This window comes from Tyto alba, unplaced genomic scaffold (genome assembly GCF_018691265.1).
Source record: "Tyto alba isolate M040663 unplaced genomic scaffold, T.alba_DEE_v4.0 Super-Scaffold_40, whole genome shotgun sequence".
NCBI lineage: Eukaryota > Metazoa > Chordata > Aves > Strigiformes > Tytonidae > Tyto > Tyto alba.
In genome coordinates, this window is record NW_024881316.1 from 10,108,151 (window position 1) to 10,128,849 (window position 20,699).

The window sequence follows — 20,699 nt, forward strand, 5'->3', positions numbered from 1 at the left end:
GTTGTTCAGAAAAATACGAGATTCCTCAAAAATGTTGCAAGGTTGATGTTACTCATTGGATTCTGTGCTGAACAGAGCTAAAGCTGTATGCTTCTGGACATTATTTCTAAATCACAGTTGAGATTGCAACTTGTTTAGTGTTGTCATAGCTTTGTTTCCAAAGTGTAGCTCTGTAGTCATTTCTTATTTCGAAAGAGCTGTGTAAATTGTTTGCATGAAGATTTTTTTGTCTTTGTAAAGCAAGACTTTCATTTCAATTCACTTCTGCCCCATTCAGAGGAGGTGGAGTACAGTATTTTGCAGATACTTCTAAGTATTAGTTTCATGTCCAACTATCTACCACATTAGGGAGATAAAATCTAACGTCATCTTTAGCCAGTAAATGATTTTCTTCTCCCTTGTTATGCCATTTTTTTCATCATTTCTTCTCCTCCACAGCTTTGGATTTTGTCTGTTTTCTTGTTTTAAAATCTACCATTGTATTACTCTCAGTACTCAGTGTTTTCTCCAAAGTATATCAAAGTTCCCCTCCTACCTGCCTTGTTTTTAAGCATTAGTAGCATACTGTGTAATCCGTGAGTTCCTGATAGAAGCTGAGGATTGTTGCCTCCAGCCACGCTGCTGATGTGCTCCCAGCTGCTGGTGGGTGCTCAGTTTGCAGCGCCAGGCTGGACTTACTGCCAGGCAAAACACAAAAATGGAGCATCACGTCAGCTCCACAGTACTGCCAGTTTTGGTCTACAGACAAAGGCTAATATAGACACGGCCCTTAATTTCTCACCCGTCCAGGGACATACTTCTAGGAAGACCACATATCCGCTGTTAAATGTTTCAAATACTGTCCCCATATTCTATAAATTATTGGTTCGTTTAGCAGGGCTCTGTGTTAAGTCCCAGCCCTGACACCAGGGTGGTACCCACTGAGCCTGGTGCTCCTGCCCCCATCATCTCCATTTTCATTCTCATGTCGTAGCCTAATCTTTCTGTTAAAGTCACACCTGTTTCTCCCTTTGGTTTCTGTTTGGTTTGATTTTTTTTTTTTTTTTTCCCTAATGATTTTGCTATTCCAAGGCAGATTCCCTGTCAGAAGACCCACAGTATGGCTCTCTAGCATCACCCTTGTCTAGTAGTAGCAACCACTCTGTTTTGTGTTGCCTTTTCTTCAGAAAACACCACTAGAGGCAGTAGCAGCCTCACTTGATCTTTCCCTGTTTAGAAGATGTGAATCAATGAATCGTTTTGGGGAGGTGTAACCTGAGGGATGCAGAGGTGTGGGAGTGTTTGTTTGTTGAAAGCATGAGGAGGGGGATCATTCTGTTATCCAAGTACCAGTGTCAAAAGGTGGGAAATGAGCGTGCTCTGAAGTTTCACAGAACCTTGATTCTTCTCCTGTCTATCCCTTCCTAGAAGGTACTTCATTTTGGAAAAGCACAGGAAAAGGTGAGAAAAGCAGCTCTTAAATTCCCGTGATTTCCTTTGAGGAAGAGATCCCACCGGGGAAGGAGAGAACTCTTCTAATAATCTTTGCAGCATTTAATCCCAAGAAAATGTAATAAAATCAGTGCTTCCACTGAGAGTTGGCAGCGTATTTTTTCCGTAACAAGACCTGGTTTTGGTTTCTTTGTAGTACTGATACTGACTTGACTGAGGAGAGCAAAATCTGTTTTTGACAGATGTTTCCCATGATCGGGCAAACACAAACACTCTTCCAAGATGACAGGCAGCTTGTTTACATAAGAAATCTATTTTTTTAAATTAAAAAAAAAAAAATAAAAAAAACCCAAACCAACACACAAACACAAGGCAACATTTGGATCAGTCATTCTGATCAAGGCAGTGTCAATTATTAGGCTGTAAAGGGAACTGATGACTCAACTTAGGCACAGTGCTGCGGCGGTCTCCGATTTTCGGTTTCGTAACAGATTCTTTTCAGGAATGCTTTTCATTCATACCCGACGTTTAAACGTGTCTCTGAGAGCATGTATCGTTTCGCGATCGGGATGCGAGGGACCAGCGGCAGCATGCTCTGAGTGGTTGTGCAGAATTTGGGAGGCATCCCAAATTCATGTGAGATGCCTGCTGGGAGAGGGGTCCTCTGACCCATCGCATCACGTTCCCGGACCGTACCCACACACCACCAGTGTTGTCAGTCACCGTGTTAAATCAGTAGGTAAGTTCACATCAATAAAATTGAAAAGCACTTTGATTCAGAAAGCGAAATGTTTTGATCAGATCCCGTGCTTAGTAATTCCAGCGAGTGCATTTGTTAAAACGGGTGAGTCAGAAATGGAAATGCAAAGCATTTCTCTGAACGGTGGCCGGAAATTAGCTCTGAAAACTGAAACAAAGCCCAGACCGCAGTTTTATCTATTTACTTAACAATTTTAGATCTGCGAAAATCCCTTTTGTCTTTGGGAGACATTTTGATTCCTCTCTTGTAGCACCGATGCAATCCTTAGGGTGGATGACCAACCATGTCAGGACTGTCTGACGTGTCTTAATTTTTTGGTTTCGAAGAATTAGTTCCATCTAAGTGTCTTCATTGCCTGTGACGCTGCCTGATTCTGTCTTGGCGTGTGGTAGAAGTTGGTGGAAGTATTAGGCAGGATGGGATGTTGCAATATTTGAGGTCATGTAATACTGAGGAAGAAATCCAGGGGAATTGAGTAGGGTCACTCAGCTGCTTATTACCCAACGCATAGGTTGCATACATATATATATATATTTATAGCACATGGGGCTATTTGACTGCTCCGGCAGCAAACACTCACTGGTTTGGGGCTGGATACTCCCCATCTTAGCATGGAAAGGCTGTGTTGGTGACAGCCCCTTGTTTTGTAAGGACATAGCCCTCTGTCCGTGGAGAGAGAGCAGAAGGGGGGTCATGAGTGTTTTGATGGTAGTAGATGTGGTCTTGCTGTGAAAAACTTAAAAATCATCATACTGGGTGATAGATAGCAGCATTTTGGTCCTCATCCTGCACTCAAGGTGTTGCTAGTTGCTTCTGTACTGGTGTTTGGGTACATGCTGCTCATCCTTGAGAGTGAGTCTGGATGCTTTGGACTTGTTGCATGGCCTTGGACAACGTAGGGACTGCTTTCCTGGCAGCTGTTATGTGATCTGAGGCCCACAAATGTAAATCATGGTGGAAGAGGACAAAGTAATATATGTGTTTAAGGGACTTGCAATTCCCATGGCAAGGCTGGTGAAGTAGTGCTCTTTTCGAAGAGAAGACAGTCTGGGTGATTTTTCTTAATTACTGTTTACCTAAATAAATAAATAATGCATATTCATGGCTTTAACTAATGTAACTCATGTTGAAATGTTTACCTTTCCCAAGGATAATTATTAAGGGTGGGGTGCAGGGTGCAGCAATTAATAATAAAACATTTAGATGAGATTACAGAATGTTCTGATTGGAATAGTAAACATTGTGCTACAAATAAAGGCAAATACACGGAGCTGTCTTGAAAAAAAAACCACAAACAACTATGCTATGCAGAGAAGTGCACTGAACAGAAGCAGTTCAGGGGAAGGGGCTGTGGTCTTGGAGTTCTTCAAGATTTCTTCAGTGTAAAGTTAGGTTTGCTGGTAGGTTCTCGCTCAATTCTAGTCTGGAAAAAACTCACACGAATGTTGTCATCCACACAGATTGGTGTGGCAGCAACAATACCCATCAGCACCGCTTTGAGGCTGGTGTGCATTGATTCTTAAACTGAGCTACAGAGAGCATTTCACCTGTTTATATCAGTAGTAAACAAAACCTTTGTTTGTGTTGTGAACCTTCTCCCCCCTCTCCATTTCATACAGTCCTCTGAATTAAATTCTTTGCTCAGCTGAGAGTTGGAAATTTGGACCCATTCTTTCATGTCTTTCGGCTATGGTTCCCTATCTGGTTAATCAGCTCAAAGAGATCCAGTGATGTGTTCAAAGATTTCTGTGACAGCTGCATACCATTAGGCTGAATGATTTAAAAAAAACACATAATTGTAGTTTAGCGCAGTAAATACAGATTGGTCTTTCTGTTTAACATACGGTAGCAAGAGAACTGAGCCTTGGACAAGAGAACTGCCGCTTCACCCCAAGCGGACAAACCTTGCGCGGGTGGCAGAGCTGGTCTGCCCCGTAGACGTAACCTGCCTCCAGCTCTTTTGGACCAGCAGACGAGCACGATTGAGCAATGCAGTGCATCAGCCCTTTTGCACCGGGTTGGGGATGAAAAAGATGGGCAGAAAGTAGTTAGAAGCACCAAGGCAGCCCGCAGGAGCCATCGCCTCGGAGCTCCTGGTGCAAACGGGGTGGGCTCTTCTTGCTCACCAAGGTGTCTCTCAGCCAGTCTTGGAGCAGCAAGCTGCTTTCGTCTCCAGGCTGTTCTCTAACTTGGGCATCTTTTGGGGATGAAGGCTTCCAGACTTCCTCCTCTAGATCAAATTGGTCCCTTCTAAGTTAGCATCAGAAGTGCTGGGGGCACTCGCCGGCACCTCACGCACCCAGCGGGCTGCTGGCACATGTCCCTGGGATGCCCTCTCATCAAGAAACCAAAAAGTGGCTTTCTTTGGTTGGATGTGCGGTCTGACTGTTAGATGCTGTGGAGTCTTTGCTCACATCTGTCGCTAGTGGAAGTCCCTGGCTGTGCTTTGAAACAGAGCAAGACGTCGAGGAACAAGCACTGGTGGATGGGCTGCCTTGTTCCCAGCACAGGAGGTGGGAACCCCCTGGGTGACTTGGGTCCTTGTGAGGCAGCTGTTTCTGGCTGATGGATTTCCTTGCCTACATTTTCTTTCTGTGCTTCAGTGGGTCAACCTTTTCCCTGTCCAAACTGTTTGCTCTACAGGATCTGTGAGTGTCTTCTATACCCCCAGAAGATGACAGTACTAATGGTGGGACAAGGTGTCCTGTTAGTCCATCTCCCCCGTAGCAGAGGGGGTGGTTTCATAAGTATGGTACATTTTGCCTGTTGAAAAAACCTTTCTGGGTTCGCCTCAGAAGGATTTCTGTGGAGCAGAAATAGCCGTCTTCACCTATTTTTTAATAAGGGTTTCTGGGAGTCTCAGCCACACACCTCCCAGTGTAGCCAGCGTCCGCGAGGCAGTCAGAGCCTCTTGCAGTGTTTTGCCGGTTGAGAAGGTGCTGCACAGGCATAGTGCACAGCACAGTAAACCCGATATCAGCTTGCAACTAATTATCTGTGTATAAAAATTCCCCTGCTCGCCGTTTTGCCGTTAGAGGCTCACTGGTAAGATTTATGACTCTGGCTAAAATGAAGTACCATTTCCTTTTTCTCAGCATTACTGTGCATGGCCTCTCTGGCTTCTCTTGTTAAACAGACTTGAGTTTACCCAGCAGAGAACGTATTTTTGAACCTCTTTCCCACCATGATGCTGTCTTTCTCTTTTTCTGTTTGTTGTGACCAGTGAAGATAACCCGCAAAACATTTTCAGGCCTTTTGACTTTCTCCTGCTTGGTGTGAGGGAGGCAGAGAAGCTAAGAGGCAGCTCCTTCACATGAGATGCAGTGTTGGCCCACTCTCAGCCCCAGCACAATTTGTGCAGGTTCACGGTAGACGTGTACGTCCATCAGCATGGGCTCCCTCTTCATAGTTTGATGCACAACTGTTGCATTCAACTTTTATATGAGCCTAAAGGATAATTCCTTCACTTCGGGCTAGAGCATGGGGGACCAGCTGTACAGCTCGCAGAAAGGCTGTATTTCTCTTGCCCTGGTGTTGCGCGTGGATGTCCTCATTTCACAGGCTGATGAAAGCGAGACTCCTGACTGAACTTTCTGAACTGGTAAATGCATCTCTGACTTCACCCTGATCTGGAATCACCTGAAAATTAGTTTGCCTGATGTTGTAAGAGGGTAGGGTTTTTTTCTGAGTACAGAGAAAAAAAGGGAGCAATGTTGAGCTGCTGCCATCTCTCCCAGTCACAGTTAGACGTAGTTATTTTTGTATTAGAGCTTGGAGGAAAACTGATGGAGATGCCAGATAAACCTTCCCAAAAAAAACATTTGTGTTAATACTTAAATATTGTTCATCTTTCACAGCATTTACTTATCTGTTTCCCACATGCTGAACCTTATGGGGAGTTTTTGTGGTTGACTGTGGCCTGTTCTTTCGTTCTGTATGTTAACTGTTGTCTCAATTCGCATTTTTTAAAAGAAATCAACAGTAAAAGTCTGACTGTGATAATCATTCAATGTGGGAACATGCTTTCAGCAGGGCAGGCATACGCTCTTGTGGTTTACATGCATTGGAGCAGGAGTCCCGGAGCATAAACCCAGTGAGATGTGTCATTTCATGCTGCCCTGGGAAGCACCCTTACCCAAGAAACCCAGTGCTGGCTAGTCTGGTATTGTCTTCCAAGATGCCAGGCTCAGGGACAGCAATTTCATCCTCGACACCGAACCATCTTATTTTCTCCTGTTTGCAGGTATATTAGCCAAAATCTCCAGTCCTTAAGGATAAATAAGCCAGAATTCTGAATTTTCATCAGATCTGACACAAAATATTAGGCTGTGACTTTTGGTGCATATTGGTTTTACTGTGTGGGGCATAAATATTCATCTTGTGTGTCATTTGATAATGTTGTTGTGTGGGGGTCTTTCTCACAGCATGTTATTAACTTTCCTTTTACACTTAACCATTCTATCATGAGTCATATCACCAAGATAAAATATTTTCAACGGTGGCTTTATTTTAAGACAAGTATATTCCAATGATAAAGTCATTCAGATTTTACATAAAAAGATTTACAAGTTCCTGTGGTGATGCTCTTGAACTACAGTCTCCTGCCTTTCCTAGCCCAGCCTGGTTGATGTGTCACAGAGTTAACTGCAACCAGAGGACAAATGGGGGTGGAAAATTCCCCCCACGCACATCCCCCAGCTCCTCTGAGGGTTTTCCGTTTAAGCCCAGTTGGTGCTGTTAGGTGTAGCTGGGGGGAAATCCAGTTTGCAGACCCTGGAGCACTTCCCCGGCCAGTGCAGGGCAGCAGCAGCTGCCTTCCCCTTCACTCAGGCACCGGTGGGTTATCTTGCTGCTTCTCCCGATGACTTCAGTCGTGGTTTCTAGCCAGACTGATTCTTCACGTGGTTTTTGCCATTATCTGAACGAGCAGCTTAATCTCATCTCCGCTGACTGTTGACACAGCTCGCCCAGATAGGGATGAGCCACAGAGCCAGTCCTGGGTGGGTACCTCCCTGCTCCTGGTCCACACCTCCTCAGTTGTGGTGTCTTCTGCACCCCACCTCTGGGCGCCAGGGAAGAAGCTGCTGTGCCCCTTTGAACTCCTGGTTTTGGCTGCCCCTGCCCAAAACGGCGCACGTGAGCACAAGGAGGAGTGATGGCTAAGCATGCTCCTTCTCTTCGGAAGAACCGGGCAGGTTATATAGGAGGAAATTAAATGCACTGATAGGGAAGCAGGCCGTGCGTTTTTTCTGACATAGGTATCGATATCATCTTGGGTTTAATTTACAGATTTCAGGGAGAGATCCTGCACTTGATGTCAAGAGCACTGCAAATGCCTTCTCAGCCTCAGGCAATCCTTCAAGCGGTTGCAAGCTACAAGTGTTCCAATGAAGCTGTTTCAACCAGAAAGAAATATTCTTCAGCTTCACTTATAAACGCACAAATTGTAAGGAAAACACATTTGCTAATCTGTGATGGTATTGCATGTAACAGACTGGGTTCCTTGACTTCACGGGGACTAATTTCTGCACACATTTGTGTAAGAAGCATTGCACTCCACCAAGTGAGGCGTCGCTTCAGAAAACACCAGTTCTGTTTGCACATCTGTGCTCGTTTCTCCCTGCTCACTGGTGCGCAGCCTTCCTTAAATATTTTTTTTCTCCTGTCCGCATCTGTGAGAAGCTCACCAACTGGTCTTGACATGTGGGCTCATTTTACTTAGCCCTAATTTTACACGCCTGTTCTGAACACTCGTGTGTTTGCCCACCCCGCTGCGTATTCATTGCTCACCTCCCTCATTGCCCACCCAGATTCGCTGGTTTTCTTGAGCATGATGACATGATTTTCTGTGTCCAAAACATCTTTCATGCTAACTGGAGTAATAACCATGTACATTCATCATGCTCTTCTGAGATCATCTTTCTTGGTTTGTTCATTGCAAACTGAAGAACTTACAGTTTTCATCCTCTTAAACATCAAAACTCTTGTTATTTTATTTTAACAACAAAACCGCTCTTTGAAACACACTCTCCGTATAGCTGAAATCCAAGCTAGAAGGTGTTTTCTTGAAATAAGTGCTTTTTTACCTTCATGCTTCCTTTTGCCAGTTGTGGTATCTGGTGCATCTTCCTTTACATTTGCATTCTTTACTGCTAACCTGACCTGCCAAGCAGTATTGGAAGCCCTCAGAAAGTGGAAAAAAAAAGGTAACCTGATTAAAAAATATACAAGAGGTTGTTAAACAATATAAGTTTAAAAATAAAAAACCTTACAATGTCCACTTTGAAAGATTGTTATTTTTCTAGCTTTTCCTGCAGCTGTGAACGCAGATGCTTCTTTTTAAAATAAAGATAAGGTTTCCTTGCAATCGCAGTGACTCCAGGAGCTGGGTCTTCAGGTTGATGTAGTACTGTGATTTGATGGCCTCTCATGATCCTGTTGCCCATGTGTGCAGGGCTGCACTGAGAGCTGAAACCCTCATGGAGCAAAGTGCATCTTCCCCTGGCAAGGATACAGATCTTCCCGTGCTGTAAACCTGGCCAGTCAGCATGTTAAAATGCTGAAACCCCTTTTCAGTAGATGCACCGTTGGCTCTTCAGTTCATACGAGCTCAGTTTTCCTGTATTCCTTGCTGTAGCAACAGTTTTGCTTTTAATAATTTGCCTGTTTCAGAAAGAAAATTCTTTTATCGAATGGAAAGCATGAAGAAACCCTCGTGTTGAGCGTAGGCGGGGGGGTTAGGTTTCATTCTACCCTAAGCTGACCCCTGGGCAGAGAGATTCCTGCTTTCATGTTTTAGATCATGTGTAAAACCTGATGCTGGCTGGATCATCCCGCGCAGGGCAAGAATATCTAGGGAACATGGGGCGAGATATGGAGTGAGACATTTGCAGAAGGGAATGAAATGTTTGGGATGCAACCTCATGCTTTCTACAGCAGTGACCATCAATCACACCTTCTCAGAAAAGCGTGGCACTAAAAGTCTTCCTCCCCCCTCTTTTTTTCTTGTTTCCCTGTTCCCCACTTCTGTTTATTCTCCTTACCTTCTGATGTGCTGTGGCAAGTGCAATTTTAGCTCAGAAAGCTAACTTGCCCGTGAAAACACAGAGCCTTCCCTGGTTTTATTCCTTTGGCCATTGGGTAAGCAACAGTTAATTTTGTTCTACCAATGATTTATGACTGAACAGATTTGGAGTTTATATTTTTAGTTTTATAGGCAATTTAGATAATGTATATCTGTGACCATAAATATTTGGTCCTCTTACAGTCTGTCAATGAATGTTATACCCAGTTGGAGAAAATTATATAAACTGAAGAGGCACAAGCACTGTGTTCCTAGTGTAGCCTCATGGTTCTCTTCAAGTACCCATATAGGTAATCCTTAAAGGTAGTAGTATTTTGAGCATCTCTTGGTAAATCATCTAAGAGGGTGCCATCCAGAAGAAATAACTTACTTTTTATAAGTGATCCAATTCTCTATAAGTCTTGGAGTAAAAAGCTGTAGCATCAGTGCTGAGGAAGTATTGAATGTTTTTTTTTACCAGGAACTGCATACTTATAAAAAACAACTACCAAACCTCTTTCATTTGCACTCCTTTGTGTTATTTTTTGACTTTTTTAATGGAGTCAGTAGACATTTCTTGAGAAACCAGAAGTTTTTACTGAAGAGTTCATTTTGCAAGTTTCAGAAAAAAATAATAGTAGTTCTTTTTAAAAAAAAAAAAAGTTTTGGGTTATATTTTCCTTATTCCCCCCCCCCTGCTTTTTCTAGCTTTAGTTTTTGGTAATTCTGCAGACACAGCCCTTGCAGTGATCCTGGGAAGATAGATACGTGCCATGCCACTCCTTGTACTGCTGCTGTCCCCTTCTGTTCAAAAGAAAATCATCTTTCTTTCCAACCCCAATCGCCAACTTTATTTAAGTAAATAGTAGTTAAACATTCAAATATTTTTTTCCAGGAAAACAGTAAAGTGTTGGGCACTGGCAGCTTGAAAACTTCGAACTTGAAAACCCCTGTAACTTAAAAATCATTACTTCCCCCTTGCACAAGTATTTCCTTCCCACCCTCCTCTCCAGCCAAGTGGGATTATTTCCTTGATAGATGGGGGGAAGCTTTTTTGGAGTCAGCTGGGACTGGGCATTGGGTGGGATCTGGGCTGTGCAGAGATGCCGGGACGCGAGTGCTGGGGGGTTCACTCCCTCTTCCAGCCCCCCGGGCACAGCTCTGCTCTCAGCAGCCCTCTCTGTCCAAGAGTGCCTCCCCCCAGGGGCTGAGCCCCGAGCCCCTTGCACAGCAATGGCAGCATGAAGAATTTGCTGTGGGCACACAAACATTTTATTCCTTCTCCAGTTTTCTTTTGTCACCGATTGGCATGACAAGTAGCTTTGCTTTAGGGTGGATGAAGGAATATGACACACATTGCATTAACCGGGGATACTGAACTATGCTGATGGTGTTTGTTCTTGGAAGCTCCCCAGGGTAAAGCAGAACCAAAGGAACAAATTTGACGTTCCTAACTTAAATTCCTCGATAAAATCAAAGTGAAGCTTTGACCAAAGCCAGTATTGTTATTTAAAGTCTGTTAGATCATTCTGCTAGTTTTGTTGGGACACCTTTCTGGTGTGGTATGCAGTTTCATAGAATGACAGAATAGTTTTGGTTGAGCTTTAAAGCTCAGCTAGTCTAGCCCCCTGGCCATGGGCAGGGACACCTCCCACCAGACCAGGTTGCTCCCAGCCCCGTCCAACCTGGCCTTGAACCCTTCCAGGGAGGGGGCAGCCACAGCTGCTCTGGGCAACCTCTGCCAGTGCCTCACCACCCTCATCATAAATAATTTCTTAGGGTGTGTGGATAAGTATGCACATACCTGTCGTATGGTCTGATAGAATAGTTACAGAAGAGTTAGTTTATCTGTTCTGTAATTGTTCTCAGGGGCTGTATGAGTTTGGGTGCTACACAAATGCAAGAAACACACAGTCTTTGTTGTAAGGTGTCTACAGCTTAAAGGTAAGAGGAGGTATATAATGGGCATTACGTAATTGTCATGTTTGACAGAAAGACCTTCTGTGTTTAAAAAAAAGGGCCCTCAAACTGTTTCTGGAATTAGAAGGGGGGGGAAAGAAAAAGGAGGGGGTTTCTGAAGATTCAGTGCTTAAATTTTTTTAATTCCCTTATTTTATTTTGTTTCAGGTTGCTAGCAACTGAGTTGACAGAACATTGCCCTACAAAGCGTTGGAGGGCCACTTCTTAATGGATTGCTGCAACCTCTTAATTTCTCCATTGATCCTGTTCCCTGCATCGTGAGAACATTTTAGCCAGCACAGAACCTAGAAGAGTTACATGTAAGTCATGATTCAAATTCCTTTCTAGTTAAAGAAAAAAAAAAAAAGAAAAAAAAAAAAAAAAAAAGGTCTTGGGGAGGCAAGGTGGAGGCAGTAAACATCATACTTTAGAAAAATACTGTAAAAGCTGTAATTCAACAGCAAACATTAGGTGGTGAATAAATTGTTATTGAAGTAGTTACTTGCTTTTTTAACCTAAATGGTGATTGTCATTTTGAAGGCTTTTGAAAGTGTTCTGCTACCACGGTAAACCATAGCGAGAAGTACTTAAAATAGCTCTCTTCACCCCATCCCCCTAACTCCACTTTGTTTTTCTCCACAACCGAGTAAGTGTGTGTACACCTACCTCGATGTGCTGTGCCAAAGCCTCGCGTGCTCCGTGTGAGTTTGGAGGCCATCCTTTGCTCAAGAGAACTGCAGGCATTCCTGGATTTTTCCCATCATAAAACCCATATCCTCCTCCTTCGGGGTTTCCTGAGTACTTCCCTCAGAGGAGCCCTGGCACTGCTTCTCCTTTCAGCCTGGTACGCTGAAAGGCTCTTTAAGCATCAGTAGTATCTTCACTGCCAACTCCAGCTCCTTCCAGGTGGAATTAGCTGCTCACCTGGCTGTAGGAGGGTAGAGAAAGCCGTGCACAGATCTGCTAGGGGCAAAGGGGCTTGAGGGGGCTGCAGACCCCTTCCTACCTCCTCAGTCTGGGTAGTTGCACCTGGTGCATGTTGTGTGCTTTGATTTTTCCTCCCAAGACAGGGAGTGGCTGTGGTACTGTGCTCACATTTCATCCCACATGATGGATAAATCCTCCTCTGAAACCTCTCGTAGCATCAGCCTGACACAGAATCAGTGGGTCATTCTAGAGGGGAGAAATTGGTTTGACCCTTTTTAACTTGTCAGCAGTTCTAACCCTAATTCTAGGATGGATCTGCAGGCAGAAGCAGCCTCTGGAGCATTTTAAGGTTGGCGTGATGTAGTGATCTGTACTGTCCAGACAGTGGGACACCCCAAAGCTGCCAAATTTGGAAAAAGGCCTGAGCACAACTTTCTTGCATTAATTCTTTAAATAAAATCCAATATTATTGTGGTTAGGAGGGTTTTATCTTTCAGATGGTCATGTAGAGCATCTTGTCAAAAGGCTGCCTGAGGCAGAGATAATGCAAAGTTGTGGTTTGCAGTGTGGCACTGTGCATGTTCCTGCCCTTCGTTTGCTCCTGTAACAAATTCATATGATGTAGTTTAACTATCAATCAGGTCAGGGGAGTAAAGCTGATCACAGCACTCATCTCTGGTCAGTTTTTCCTGAATGCTTACTAACACCGTTTTGAATCTTAGGAACTGATTTGTAATACTACTTCTAGAAAAACAGGAGTATTTTGGAACCGAAGAGTTTATATTAGAAATATGCCTTCCTTAGAGGTACTTTATTTGCATATGTGACACTAAAAGGGTTATTTAAAACAAGAAAAGTCTATTGCAAAAGAAGGACAGGATTTTTTAATGCATATGGAAATTCAGTTTTTAAAGAGAGGAGAATTTTTTTTCTGGTGTGATGAATATCAGCAAAAATAATAGTGAAGTAGTGGGCGATAGAGAAAGGCTGGGTAGTAACAGAATTCACTGTTAAAGAGGCCTTAGAAGGTGTTGGTTTGATTTTGTTTTCCAAAAAAGGGAGAGCGCTGACATTTCTTTGTGGGCCTGGCAATATATGGTGCAGTTATTAATCAAACCCCCTGATAGCAAGAATCATCCGACTACAGGGGAATTTTGGATCTGGCTTGAAACTTGTTTTCAGTGCTTGTCTTAAGGGAAGAAAACTTGAAAATATGAGTTGTAACAGCTAGGCAGGCAGAAACAACTCGTTCATTAGTCCTACTTAGCACCATTCCTATGAGGTTTGGAAGCCTTATTCAGAATTTTTTGCAGGCTTTTCTCATGATGTTTGAAAAGCTTATCATTAGGCATCTTGCAAATTGACTATTAAAAACCCTTTCAAAGGAACTAACTTTAAAATTGTCATCCTTCTCAATGGACTTGAAAAAGCAGCCAGAAACTGAATGGACATAGATGGAAAAAAACCTCTCTGATTCCAAGAGGTGCATAGGAAGTTTTGCCTTGCTGCTTCTTGTGCTGCAAATTATCAGAAGTCTCCATTTCCAGCCGTAAAATCAGGTCTGAGGGCCAAATAAACTTGAAAAGCACTGAAAGGATATAGGAGCCATCGTCAAATACGTGCTTTCCTTAATGTTTTTTTTCTTTCTTTCTTTCTTTATGTACTATGGTCATGTGCTTGAGGTACACCAAACTTTTAAAACATGATGTGTGCTCTAACTGCTAGAAGACGTGTATCACCTCACAGGTTGTCAGCCGGGGTTGCTCCCGTTGTGCTCGCAGGTCCGTGCCGACAGAGGTAGATGTGAGGGCAAGCTGCAGATTGCTTGCTTAATTTCTCAGTGTTTCCCTCTGTCTGGCCTTTTTAATAACAAGCTCTGCTTATAACAACTGCCTTATTACAGCAGTTCTCCTAGAAAGAAGCAAACTTCCCCTTGGTAATTAGCCCTGTTGGAAAGAGCAGTTGCACAAGGTTGACCCAGCTGTAACAACTGTATTCTTCTTGCTTTTCTCAGGGTGCAGTGTATTTTGTAAATAAGTATACCTTCCCTCCCTTCCATTTATCATTTAGATTTTATAATATTACTACAGTGCTGATTGATGTGATCTCCATAAAAATAGGAAGTGTTCATGTTTGAATTGAAAGCAGAAGGTATCTTCCTTGTTCCGATGGAGCAGATTGCAGAGCCCTGTTACAGTGCGTGTGCCAAGGTTAAAAAAAGACATTTCTCCAGGTCCCCTGGGAATTGATCCTGGGCAGGTTAGATCGCGTGTGTTACAATGAGGGACTACAGGAATTGGGGAGAAGCCGTGCCGTTCGCTGAGCGGCTCACAGTTTGCTATCCCAAACGGTCACTGATGGCAGCGTGGGGATGGGCTTTGCTCGGGCGCTGGGGACGCGGCCGTGCCTTGGGGCGGACAGATGCTGGGGCAGGGCTGCTGGCACCCCAGCAGCGAGTCCGAGCCGTTTCCACACTCTGCTCACGCTTCTCGCTTTGTTTTACCCCTGTGAATTTTCCTTTAAAAGCAGCAAAAATAACATCCCAATCAATGGCATTCTGCGTCTAATAAATTGTCCTAATTTGCACTGCTTATGCAGTGTTGAGAATTCAGCAAGGGCCTTTAAGTGCTTTGTTCAGGGGAAAAAAAAAAAAAAAAAGGCAACCCAAAACTCAGAAACCTCTGCACACAGATTTAATATTTGATAAGTATGAGTTCTTCAGAATATTCCAACATTTTTAAAAAATGCTTTCTTGAGATCTGTCCTACAACCATCTGTAGGCAGATGTAAATAATGTAAAATTTTAAGATGCAGAGTTTCATGATTAAATGTCTGTCACCCGCCTACCACCACAGCCTGGGAAAAATGTATCTTTTTTAAAATCTGCACCAAAAGGTCAGGTAACTTGACTGAATTAAGAGGGAAATCAGATTTCTGAAGGCAAAGTCACATCCCTTTGAACAATGACTTACCAAACACTCCTAAGTCTCAGTACGAAACCCACTTCCCAAGAGCCGTGGCTATAGCTGAGGACGTAGGTGGTTTTGTCCTACTGGATTTTGATGTGAGGTGTGGCTGTGTCTGGGTTTCATCTTTTTTTTCTGGTACGTTTTCCTGTGGGAGTACTGTTTCTATAGTGGAGAAGGCATTTTCTTACCCAGTTTATGGTACTGGCATACAGGGGCTCTGCACTTCATGCACCATTGTGTGGAGCATCTCCTGCCCCGGGGAGCTTCATGACCTCCCATGGCATCCTGTCCTGGGCGTTGCGTTCACAACTGCCAAAAAAGCATTTTCCTACGATCTCGGGGAAATCTTTGCCACTACTTAATCCGGTTACTCCTGCTGCCCCCGTGTTGAGAATGCATAAAGCCAGTGACTGCTGCCGGCACCGCGTCGGTCCCGCGGCGTGATCAGGTGCTTCTTGCCACCATCAGTGCCTCTGTACCCGAGGCAGGATGAGCCCCCAACCTGGGTGGGTGGGGACGGCTTTTGATAAGTGTTTGCTGTAAATATATCTGTTGATTAAATATATTTTTTATTTATGTATACATATGTGTGTGTTTATAAAAATCTTATATTTATACCTGGTAGCTCTCTATATATAAGTATATAATTTGAAAAAAAAAAAAAAGTATATATCTGGACAAACTTACTCGGTATGGTCTGAAAAGCACAGGTGTGGCTTCACGCACAGCGGCTGCGTGTGCACACGTGTGGGGGCGGTGAGCTGACGTCCTTCTCCGGGTGTTTCTGACCGAACACCCCGTGGCAGAGGCACCCCCGTCCGGGTCCCCGCAGCGACCGCGGGCCGTACGGCCAGGGGGGAGCATCCTGCTCCTGTGCAGCTGGTACGACGGAGGAGGACGGTGGTGTTGGCTGCAGTATAGCGCGCCGTGTGAAACCAAATCATGCTGGCACCTCTCCCCTTCGCTGCCATCGACCGCAGGTTGGTTTGTGCATCACCCCGGCGGTGCGACAGGCCGCGTGGGCGCCCGGTGTCTTTCTTCTGTTTACTCGGCGTTTCCCACGTGGCCGCCGTGTTGTGGCGAGGACTTTTTATTTTTCACTGCGGCAGGTGACAGCCCGTGTGTCAGCCCGAGGGACTGAGTCACAGCCCTCCCTCCGCCCGGGGCCGGCGGCACTTCCCCTTACGGGGCGGGGAGGCACGATGCCGGCCCATCTCCACGGGACAGCTTACCTGCCCGCGCGTTGCTTCACTTTTTTTTTTTTTTTTTTTAAATTTTTTTTACAGAAAGGACTGAGAGTTGGTGACGGTGAGATCAACTTTCTCTGTAACCCAAACCAGTGAAAAGTAAAATCCATCTCACCGCATCAGTTTTGTTTTCAGTGCTGGTTCAGCCTATCCTCTCCCTCCGGCAGAGCCCTGCACAGTCATTCAGCGCCCGGCTGGGGGGTGGTGTGGTTGTTAGCTCAGTGGTGTATGACCCATTTATTTTCATAATACTTAGATACCCGCGCTTCTGCAGCGTTCAGCACGTGGGTCCTACGACCTAAATCCTTGCCAGAAAAGCACACACCTGATTTCAGCGGCGTGCGTGGAGAGCGGCCGGCTCTGCGCTCGGCTTGCTGGGGGCTGCGGAAAGGCGATGGGCCGCTGGGTCTAACCAGCAATCAGTGAGCAAGTGCAGGTAAAGGTACATTTTTCCAGAGCTGGCACCGTGTCTTACAGGATTTCGTTAAATATTGATTGCTAGCTTACGGGACATGTTTCCTGCTACGATTTGCGAAGAGTTGAGACGTAGAAGTGTTGTAGTGGATGCTTTTCTGGCTATAATAACTTGCATTTTCAGAGACGGGAAGGTAGTTAGTGACATGAGATGGTTCACTGTCCTTTCCCCGTCCCCAGACGTGGCATCAACTATGCTCTTTTTGAGTCTGGTCTTAGATGGACCTTTTTCTCTTTATTTCTTTTTTAATCAGCTAATTGAGTTAGCTTTCTGCAGGTTTTCAGATGATAATTAGGTTCATGCTTGTGTTGCTTTCAGTAAATAGAAAGAATCAGGCATAGGAGAGACAGGAGTGTAAACTGGCATCGTAGACAACCTGGAAGTTTTAGGTATAATATTAGAGTAGTTTCCAAAGCAACTTGAAGTCAAGTGGATTTAAACACAATGAAAGACAGCACTTTGAAGTTCTACTGTTATGAGTGTAAAGGGATTTTTTTGTTTTAATTGCCAGTTTCTGGGTAGAGTATTCCGCATAATTTCTCACAGGTAAGTGAAGCGTTAACTCCTTGTACCTCAGTAGTTTGGGCAGTGGGGGGAGAAACTTGAGAGTTAGGGAGAGGCACCTACTCCGTTCCATCATTTGGAAGTCAACCAGTGGTCAGCAGACTTAGAGAAGGAGTCTACCAGGTAACTAAGTGAAAACAGTTAATTAAATGTGTGAAAATCCATCAGGATCCCGAACAGTAGATACGTACTGCATGCAAGTAGCTGTCCTTGAAGTTTAACAGAATATAATGGCACTCTAAATACAAACTGGAAAAAAAGTAACAGCAATTAGCTAGTTTGCATCCCTTGTTCAGATGAGCTGGGGTTTTTGCATTTATATACTTTCGCTGTAGGTGTTGGAAGTGTGGGTGGCCATGAAAAAAGTGGTGGTTACAATAAGATTTTCCATTTATTGCCCTTTGTGTACGACTAAAAGTAAGATTCAAATGCTTCAGAATTTGTAGAGCAAGCATAATCCTTCTCTTAGCTCTGATGACTGGCTCGCCTGCAGCTTTGGCTCTGTCTGGTGAGTCCTAGGCTTAAATGCTTATAAATGGGTCTGTGTTGGAAGGAGAGGCAGAGTTTACTTGTGGTGTGGTCTAGCTATGTTAATTCATCAACTTCTTATTTAAAAAAAAAAAAATTGAGTTAGGCTTAGTGCATAACTAAGAGGTGGTGATGAAAGAATTTTGGAAGCAGAATTGTTCTGCTCTGGAAAAAGCAGCTTGGGAGAGGTCTGAAAGATCTTTAAAATCAGCCCTCTAAAACTTCACTAGTGTAACTTGAACTGTTGATCCAGAACTTCACCTTTTGGCAAAGAAAAAGAAAAAAAAAAAAATAAAGGAAATCTATACAAATTTGCTGAGCATCAAGAAACAAATTCTCAGGGTTAACTTTTGGCACGTAAAATCCTTTTGGTTTGGTTTTTAGGGTGACAGTATTGAAATATGCTGTCTCAGTAGCTTTTCCAGGTAGTTGCACCGGTTAGGAATCCGCTAAATTAGTTGCAATATCTTCAGCTACTAAATCTGTTCTGACCACATTAATTGATATGTCAGCTTGTGGCCAGGAGAAACATTAAAGAGAGATGTTGTCAGCATATGCAGGGAAATTCGTAACTTCATGGTGTCAGGTTTGGTGCTGTCCCAGCTTCACTCATTAAGCAGCCGTGGCATTTCCAGAGAATGAGTGTGTCTGTGCATGTCAAGCTTCTCTGTTTGATGTCATTCTTGCGATGGATGAGTAGAGAGAACATCTATCCAAGAGCTGCAGAACCAAAGGTAGAGGCTGAAAACTTGCTTTCTGCTGCATGGCAGCTTGAGCTTCGCTGCTTTCTTGTCGCTTTGTGACCTTGCCAGGTTTTCTGTGCTTGGCAAGGTAACAGAGGTGTTGGTCTTGAGAATCGGGCTGTGTAAGACAATAGGTTTTCGCTCTGAGTAATGCCGCGTGGCGCGGAGGATGTAGGTTGCTGGGGGCACTTAGAGTCACACGTGCTTGTTCCATGGAATAGCCATGCTGTCGGCAGTGAGTCTTTCATTATGCAATATGAAATCCCTTTAAATGAGCTTGATGTAACCCTCCCCCTCTTCTTAGGAGAGCTCGGTGCCTGTTGTTGCTGCCTTACTTTGCCTTTTTGCTGAAACACGCATTTCTGCTTTTACATCTGTGCTCACCCGTTGGACTGGCTCCTGCCTTGATACAGATCACAGAAGGCAAGAGAGCTAATACAGTAATCAAGGTTTTAAATATTTCAGGTGGGAATGGGCAAAACTTCAGCAATAATTAGTTTCCACGGCGGCGGCTGCTGCAGGGAATTGCATTACATCTGTTATAATTGCCTGCATGTCTCAGTCCTGTAGGTGACCAGATGCTGACAAGGAGCGTAAACGTTTGTTGTCATTTTTTCTGTGGAATTTTCCCTTTTTGGTACAGATGTAGAGGTGGTTTTTTTCTCCTCCTCCCCTTCCACCCCCCCCCCACCACCACCACCTTCTTTCTACTGCTGCGCCCAATGCAGATGGGTTCAAGCCTGATGGCTTTGAAGATAACAGCAGGAGAGAGTGCGTCATGCAGCGACAGCACTCGCGCGCTGCTCGCCGCCGCCGCGCTCTCCAGCTGGATGAGACACGCCGGTCTTTTCCAGGGGTATCGCCGCACGGGCTATTTTTAGAGATGGTACACAGGACGTGTTGTGCAACTATCAGTACCCGCCCCTGGGCTCTTCATTTTTTCCCTTGTATGGTGGTGAGGTTTTTAAGGTGTTTACCTTTCTCTTGAAGAGGTAGACGGATCTCTTTTTGATTCTTTTAACCACTTGCAGAGCTGCTCTGTGGAGTCTGTGGAGTTGTGTTTTCTGTACACAGTCTGAAGGGGACAGTCCCCTGTGTGGCCACTCAATCAGGATTAGTCTAAGTGACCAAAGCAGTACGGTTGGGATGTTCAGCCGGAGAGCTGTAAGCAACCTGTTGGGCTGCACAGCAGAAGATCTGCTACCTTGGGAAACCCCCAGCTTGTTTTTTTTTAAACTTTCCCACAGCAAACAAGCTGCCCTCAGGCATTTTTACAGTTGTCATCAACTCATTCCGTGGCTCTCGGTTTCTGGAACCATTTAAAAAGCCACCTGGGCTGTCACTGCTCCCTGTGGCGTACGGGAGGTCCTGTGAGACAGCCGGTCAGCCGGCGGTCCCTCCCCACGCACCCCGGGGGGAACGGCGAATTCACAGGGCTGTGGTAGCCGGCGGTCCCTCCCCACGCACCCCGGGGGGAGCGACGGATGCGCAGGGACGTGGTGCAGCCTCAGGACGGGTGCGGAGCCGGACGTCGCAGTCGAGTGCTGGCTCACGCCTGTCGCTCGCTGGAGGAGCAGAGCTGGCCGGTGGCAGGCTCCTTGCTGCACTGCTCGAATAATGCAAAAACATTAGCAATGGAGATTTGCTGTAATGGTGTATTTTAAGTGCGTCTCTGATCTGCCAGCTTCTCTTTTAATGCACTCGGTTAAGGAATGCTTTGGAGGTTGCTGCTAATGGATGAATCTTCCGGAAAATTGGAATTTTCAAATAAGATTGACACTTTGGAGTGAGAAATATAAATCTAATGAGAGTATTTCAGCAGAGGTTTGTAATTAGGAATGAATGGAGGGAATTTGTACGCGCAGTCTGTAAAAGGGCACAATGGAAGGTGAAATTGCACCCTCTGTGCTGAATGAGGGATGAAAGCCAATGTATCAGTGTCATGGCATGACAGTGTAGGGTATAAATGATACTGTCACTGAGTGCTGCAGAAGGTATCAAGGGAATTCCACTCCAGTAAATTACATTACTTA

The 20,699-nt window shown here is 44.7% G+C and overlaps 1 protein-coding gene across 10 annotated transcripts in view; it reads left to right on the plus strand.

Moving 5' to 3' along the window:
* The window catches only part of BACH2 (BTB domain and CNC homolog 2), a 198,292-nt gene that overhangs the window by 97,196 nt on the left and 80,397 nt on the right, over positions 1 to 20,699 (plus strand). For 7 of the 10 annotated variants that reach the window (XM_032989902.2, XM_042803527.1, XM_042803529.1 and 4 more), the window contains one exon: positions 11,382 to 11,533. The exons of 2 other annotated variants lie outside the window; for them this stretch is intronic. The gene's annotated coding sequence lies outside the window, so the exon portion shown is untranslated. Of the gene's footprint in view, positions 1 to 7,608; positions 7,638 to 11,381; positions 11,534 to 20,699 lie in introns of those variants that run through there. One more of the 10 variants, XM_032989909.2, reaches the window with a different exon arrangement.